This window comes from Cryptomeria japonica, chromosome 10 (assembly GCF_030272615.1).
Source record: "Cryptomeria japonica chromosome 10, Sugi_1.0, whole genome shotgun sequence".
Taxonomy (NCBI): Eukaryota; Viridiplantae; Streptophyta; class Pinopsida; order Cupressales; family Cupressaceae; genus Cryptomeria; species Cryptomeria japonica.
Window position 1 is genome coordinate 448,724,673 of NC_081414.1, and position 8,420 is coordinate 448,733,092.

Consider the following 8,420-nt stretch of genomic DNA (forward strand, 5'->3'; position numbering starts at 1 on the left):
ACAAAATTGTTTTTTCTAGAAGTTCCAAAGACCCCCTAGGACCAAGGTAAACTTGCAAGACCAAGGAAAATTTGGAGGACCAAGGCGATGGGCGCCTTGGTCCCGACAATTTTTCCTAAAATTTTCAGGTTCAGGTTTCGATCCTCTTCTTCTGTTCAAATCCTAGTTTATAGCTATGTTTGACTTTTGCAACATTCTGTTTTCATCATTTCATCTCAATTTCTCACTGTTTGTTATAGATTTAGCATTTACAATTCAAAACCTAATTCAAACACAATTTCAACTCAAACAAAAGGGGAAATAGGACCTCAATCAACATGTAACCCTCTTCCTAATAGAATTGAGGTTGGATCTATTGAGTTCACCCTCCTTTTAATGTAATGTTTGTGAAAGTTAGGCCATTTCCTAGTTTACAAAGCATTATTTGTGAAACCCTAATTTTTTTTCCACTACATTTTAGTGAACCTAACTATGCTTACACTTGCTTATTTATAATTTTGAGTTTTAGATCTAATTTTTAGATTTATATGCTTTCATTTTATAGATTTCATTTTGTGTGTTTGCATGCCTTAGATCATTTCATTGCAATTGTTAGAATTTCTTTTTAAAATGTCAAATTACTCTATGCAAGACTATCATGACTTTGACAATCCATTTTCTTATAATGACTATCCTTTCAAAGAAATATATAGTAGAGAATAACTAGAGGAGGCTCTTGATGGTTTCCTTTATCCTAAGTCTTGTAAACCATCTTTTTCTTGAAGGTTAATTAACATAATGCATAAGCCATTTAGTAGTGATGACCTTGAGATGTTAGATTAAATTCTGGATGACTTCATCATTCCCTCTAAATCATCCTCTAAATCTCCAAAAACTCACAAGGATATTGTCATGCATGACAATCCTCTTTATGAACCTTTACCTTCTATTTATGAAGAATATTTTGTGATAAAAGAAGTTGATGTAGTTGACAATCCTCTTTATCAAGCCTTACCTTCTATAAATGAGGCCCTAATGAACCATGGTAATCCCTCTCCTAAATATTCTATTGTTCATGAGGATACTTTAGTGCAAGAAAAGATTATTAACACTTATTTTACAACTCTTCCTCTTAAGGATGAAGTTTTGAAAATTTATGTTGATCTTTCTTCTAAAATATGTCTCTCATAAGAATATCCTAGAAGAAGAGGATGATATCATAAAAACCTTCCTTAATATTACTTTACCTCCCATACATGGTACCTCTCCTAGAGAAGAAGTGTTGATGGACATTGATTTACCCTCTCCCAAATTTGGTCCTACCAATGAGGGAACATTGGTGCAAGAAGAGGTTATGAACACTTCTTTTAAAGATCTCCCTCCCAAGGATGAATCTTTGAAGAATGATGTTTATCCTAAAATGTACCTCCCTCATGAGGATCATTTAGTGCAAGCAGATGATATTTTAGATTTTTTTCCTAGTTATCCCATATCTTCTTTTCATTTCAATGAATTTCCCACTAGAGATGAAGAATTAATGGGTTATATTTGTCCTTCTTCTAAATCTTGTCTTACCCATAAAGATAATTTGGTGCAAGAGGATGAAATCATTATCAATTTCCTTGATGATCTCCCTTCTAAAGATGTATCCTTGGAGAACAAAGAGATTAATAAATTCAATACCATTCATGTTTCTAGTTATGAGAAGCCTAAACCCAAGAAACCTCCTAATATCTTAAAAGTTGCAAAATACATATGTGAAAGAGGTGATATGGAAAGACAACTAGAAAAAAAGTACGGTTTTGAAATACATCACACATATAATGCTTTTGTAAAAAAGAAAGATCCAAATGCTCTTCTCACTTCTCCTTCTTCCCCCTCTCACCGTAAGAAATGCATTGATAAGGAACTTGTTGAGAAACTCCATGATATCTTAGCAAAGATCTCCTTGTGGGACTTGATTCAAACTTCGCCTTCATACCATAAGTTGATCCAAGAAGGTTTTCATTAAGTGGTTCCTCATCATTATTATAAACCAAATGATATTACATTCTCTCAAGATGAATTTCCTTCTATATAGGTTAAAAATAGAGATGATCCCCTTATTATTACTCGCATTTATGAACGAAACATAAGAGGTATCCTAATTGATAATAGGTCAGTACTTAACATTTGTTGTGTTGAATTATTAGACAAGATAAATTGGGATCATTCTTCTATTCAACCCAACCCTCTTTGTGTTTGTGGCTTTGATAATGTTTTTAGAGAGTCACTTGGTATAGTCATATTACCTATCAAAGTAGGACCCGCGACTTTACCTACTCCTATTCATGTCATGCCCAACCATCTTAATTATAACCTTCTAGGTGGATTGTGGATTCATGTTATGAAAGAATTACCTTCTACTCTTCATCACACAACCAAATTCATGTATAACAATGAACTTCATATAATCTAGGATGATCCTAATCCTTATGATTATGATTTTGTTCATGTTGAAGTAGGATGCATTTATCCCTTTAATAATATGATTCCTTCAACAACACAATCTCCTATCAATGATGATTCCTTAGAAAAAAATTGGGGTACATTAGACTTTATGCCTTCCATCAATGGGTATAAAATATCTCAATCTAAGAAAGAAGCCTTGAAGGATCCTTGTGTTTCATTTATCCAAACTTCTTCTAAATAAATTCCCACCTCCAACACATGTCTTAGACTTTAACACTAAGAATGAACCTTCTCCTCTAGACATTTCAACACATATATCTAATTCTACACATGGATACAATGGACATGGTTTAGGATGTGTGCAACAAAGTTTTAATGGTCACGAGAAATGTATACCACACTTTTCCCAAGAAGGTGTAGGTTTTCAAAGTCCTCCTTTATTGACATCCCCTTCCCCATTGTCAAATACATCTATGTATTCTTACAACTTCTCATCACAACAAGAGAGTATCTTTTATGATATTCTTAAATCCAACTTTATTACTCTCCCTCTAAAAAAAAAAAAGGAATCGTAAGAAAAATCAACACAATCCTTTTTATAAGTATCATCAAATCCCTGGCCATGCCACTAATGAATGCCATGATTTAGCGGATAAAATTCAACAACTTATTGTAACTAGTACCATTCAAATACTAGATGATAATGATTTGGACTCTCATCTTATTCCTTCTACATAACAATAGTGGTTGTTATGTTGCTCCTCATTATGTGATATTAGTACCTTACCTATTGGGGGCTCATTGTCATTCATGGTGGTACAATTTCATGTGAAATCATAATTTGGTAGCAACATAATAGCCTATTTTGTATATTCTCTTGCCTCTATGTTGGGGGGCAAGAACGATTTCCAAATATCTCTCATTCTTAACATTAAATTTTCCCTTTGTGAAGTAGTGTTTTCTATAAGGATCTCTTATTGTGGAGGTGTATATCCCTATTGAGGATCTCCTTCCTCTTATTGGAACAAGTATCCCTAATGAGGATATTATAATTAAGCACATATCCTTAATTTTTCCTCTTCCTTAGTGTTGAAAGTCTATAATCACTTATCAAATTCTTCTCTTTATTGAGTTGTATCTTTTATAATGAACCCTTCTATATTCTGATATGCATCCCCGATGAGGATCTTTTCCATATTTTAGAAGAGTGTGTCTTTTATAAATTATCTCTTTGGTGTCCTTGTCTCCATGCTTGGGGGGAAAGAATAATATTTCAATTTTCTCTCTTTTTCCAAAGATTGCCTTTTTCCTTTTTTGTGTTGCACCTTTCATAACTTGATGTCATTTCTTGCATAGAATTGTCCTTTATATGAGTATATGTGTGTTCCTTGTTTAGAGCCTATTTTTTGTTTGAAATGATACATCTCTTATGAATAATCCATCCTTAGTGAAAATATGGAATCCTTCACCAAGAATCCACTTTTTCTTAAGCATAGGATGTGTGTATTCTTAGTCCTCTTATCCTTCCAAGATGTCATATTTATTAAGGATCTCCTCTACTCTTGGAGGTAGGTTTCTTTAAGAAAAGATCTTATCCCTTAAAAGGGCCCCTTTATATTTGTTGCAAAATATCTCTTTTACAATTATCTCTTCCTTGCGTAAAGAAATAAAGCCTATTCACGAGTATTTCTTTCTAGCTAGGATTGCATGCATTATTGATTAGTGGATATCTCCTTGGTGTTGAAGGCAGGTATCCTTATTTATGTATATGTTAAGACATCAACATATAAATATGTTGACATCTTAAGGGGGGTCCTAATTGCATTTTCGACCATCAATTATCAATATGGGATTGTTGCATACTCATGTTTCATCCCTATTTTGTTCATCATTAATGGGATTATTACATCCTCATGCTTAATCCTCATTTCATTTATCAACATGGGATTGTTGCATTCTCATGCTTCATCCTTATTTTATGCATCATTTGTCTTATATGAGGTTACACATGCTTGAAACCAAACAAAACAAAGTCTTATACAAGATGTTCTTGAAACTAGACAACAACATATGTAGAAGGGTTAGTGAAACTAGCAAAACATAGCTATACTACTCCGACTCTCCTCCCTAATATGGATCACATAGCTTGAGGTAGCTTGCTAGCCCATGGAATTCATGTTCCTTCTTTCTCTCTTATGGACCCATAACATAAAACACATTTGCTAGTGTTGGATCATGGTTTACAATTCTTTCATTTGATGTACGTCCTTGTTATTTCTATAAGTCCACTTGTTCTCTAGCAATAACATGCCAAGAATGATATTAGCGGTTGAGACATTTTGATTATCGAGGTCTCTTCAACTAGTTGACTTGGAGCTTTGTGTTTTAGTACTAATGTTGTTTTCTTTTGTTGATACTTGAAGGTTACTTGCATGGATTGATATGATCCTATGATTGGGGGCTTTATCACCCCTCAAAATTATCTTTTCCCTAGTTTGTCATGCTCTCAGATGCTCTATCTCTTCACTTCTACTTTATCGAGAGTATGACCATAAGATCATACTATGCTAAAGTGGGGGCTAAATGTAGCATCGTAAATTGTACACCCCTAATTAGGGTCATCCAATTCCACACTCAGGTTAGAACCTTCCTTAGTATGTCCCACTGCATATTGAATTTATAAGGATCCTTTGGGCATTTAATTATTAATTTAGTTAAATCTAAACTCATCTCTCAACAATTCACATATCATAAAATTGGGCCCTTAACCCTAGGTGTGCCCCTTTTTATTTTATTTTAATTAATCCTAATAATGTTCCAATTTCAATCTTCAAAGCACATCTTCGCACATCTAAACACCTTGGATTGACCTACTATGTTGGATTTGACTATATAAGCACAATATCTCACATCCCCAGAAAATTGGAAAAAAACTCGAGTAGACAAGACTGCTAGCATTGTGGTCCCATACTTTTTTCCTCAAATTTGAGGAGCTTAATTTGGTGGTATTATAATGTTGAAATCCCACTTTGTGTCAATTTTTATTAATTATAAGTTAGCCTAAAGGTGATTTTAAATATGAAATCCCTATATAAGGCTTCCCTCTCAATTCATTATCATAATATAATCATATACAAACATTATCATCAATTCAAGAGAAATAATTCTTCCTCAAGAGAAGATCTGATTCAAGGACCAGTTATAACGCCCCCGCTATGAGGCCCAGAGGACAAAACAAGAATAGACAATTAAAATGCAAATATTTTTTTTTTTATAAAAGAAAAAATAAACCATACATATACAATGAGCATACAAGAAGAAGATATCAAGAACATATACATTATACGAGTGTCCTCAAGGCCCCACAACATTAATACTCAAATAACATAACCTATCACAAATGAAGAAATAAGGATCTATATCAAATAATAATACATTTTCCTTCACAAGGTACATGGATTAGATTACAAAAGATCATAATTGCATTACAAGATATCCATGTGGATACAATCTTCAGAGTACAATTTTGTCAAGAGCTCAATATCTAGAACACAAGGTAGATCTTCAGTCTTCTCTTGAACTATCTTGATTAGGATGCAACTCATACCAAAACCCAATGGGTGTGAATATCACTCCACCCAACCATGTGGTACCATCAGGTCCACCCCTTGTGCTAGGAGAAACCAGTCAAATCCAAGAGACAAGAGGAAGGTACAAAGTGAAATAAGAACAAACTCAAGGCTCACAAGAATTCAATCACAAATAAATCACAAGATGAGATAAAAAAATTCACAAGGACAACAACCAACTTCTACAGAGGCCCAAGCCAAACACAAAAGGTCAAACCACAAGAACCACTAGGTATGCAACTGGGAAGAGTGTCATCACTAGGTTGTCATGAGTTACCCTGATAGGTCTTCACTAGGCCCCGACCCCCATTCTGGGTTAGCCTGGTGACCTCTCCCGACCCCTGACCCCCATACAAACTCTAGTGGATCACACCAACCTTCTATGAGGACAAGATTGGTGGACGCCATTCTAGGCCTTCTCAACTTACCCTGAACCTAAACAAGTGTTCGAGAGTAAGAGAGGCATCCAAAAATTAATCTTATTTAATGTGATCTAACTACCCACCCCCATTTCATTATGTTATGTTTTCACTTTATTACAAACTTCCATTGAGTTACCTTGATGACCACTTTGCGTCTCGACCCCCAATGAAAGCCACTCTCCCATGAATGTACCTAGGAATCCAAGCAATGCCATAGATCAATAAAAAAATTATAAAATGGTTTAACATAAAATACCATAGCAAGACATGAATCACTTGCTAGAATAAAACATCACAAAAGAAGGGTCCAAGATAGGATAGGAATCACCATCTAGCTTCCAAAAATAAATTCAGGTTGGAACTGAATTCAATCCAATAAGAGAAAACATGATAGTACAATAAAGAATCCATAAGTTCCCTCCCAAGGCCTTCGGAACCAAAACATGGAACCACTCAGCTGAACATTTCCCACAAGGACAGAGAGAACCAAGACATGAATAAGATCTCATAATGCCAGGATAGAAAGATTCATTTAGAACAACAAGTTGACCACAATAGCATTAAAAGACAAAACATCATTACCCTGTTAACCAAGGTAAATAAAAAAAATATAAGACTCTCTTTATGCCAAGCATATAAGGATTACAATCATCAAATAACACTGGAGGTTCACATTTAACATCATTTCCCAATATCTCAACTTAAGTCATCAACCGCATTTCATTCCTATGAATTTCATGTTAAGAAAAAGGACCATTATTTTAATATTCAATATTTCAGAAAACAAAGTTTCCTTCTAATAATTTTATTAATACAATTTTGATTAACAACTAAACAAAAGGTAGTTTAACCAATTTTTTTGTTTTATGAACTTAAAGAATGAATTGCAAAAGTGAATATATATATATTTATTTAAAATATAAATTCAAATATTAACTTTCTAATTTTGAAATGAGTCTCAGGAATATCTCTCTACAGACATGACACAATAAATTAATACTCAAACATACACATACATACATACATACATACATACATACACACACATAAATAAAAATTTAACAATAAAATAATAATATGCCGAAAGTCACATCGCCAACACCCATTTACGCTTGGCCGCAGAAATTAATGTTTTAGCAGAGGACATGAGGCGAGCTGTGGGGTTTCTCCCACGTCTGTGGGGGAAGCTCCCCATAGTTGTGGGTCTCCCCACGACTATGGGTAGAGTCCCACAATCCCAAAACACTAGGAAATAAATTTAAAAAAAACAGGGAGCCAAAAAAACAATATTTGCCATGAGGTATTTTAAAAAAACACAATCACATTATATATATAGATAATTGCTTGCATAAAATTACAGACAGAGTAATGTCTATGAAATTCACTGAACAAAAAATTAACAACATTCTTTCCAGAACCCCCAAAATTTACGAGAATGAAAACCCCCAATTTACTTAAAATAATTTCTAAAAGAATCAATATCAATGTACAAATTAAACAAAACAACCCCATCTTCTAAATTTTTCCAGAATTCACAGAAAAAAAAAGAAAAAAGATTCTTTGCTTAAAATATCAAATGACCCATAAAATCTCCAATGACAATTATTTCGAGAACAAATTTATTCTTCACTCCCAGTGAGCAAACCACATAAACTGAATCTAAATTTTTTTAATTGAACATTTACCAGATTAAATGCAAAAAATAAACAAAGACAAACATCACCAACCTGGTTATTGACAAACAATGAGGAATTTCTTTTCCGGAGTCGTAGAGAGCTCCACAACCAAATTTTCTAGAAGATTGATTTGCAACCTCCCAAGAATTTTAGATCAATGTCCAGAAACCAAGAAAATTAAACTCCAAAAATCAATTTCCAAATCCCCTTTCAAATAAACCCAAAACTCAAAATTTCACAGAAGGAATTGCTTCATTGAAATC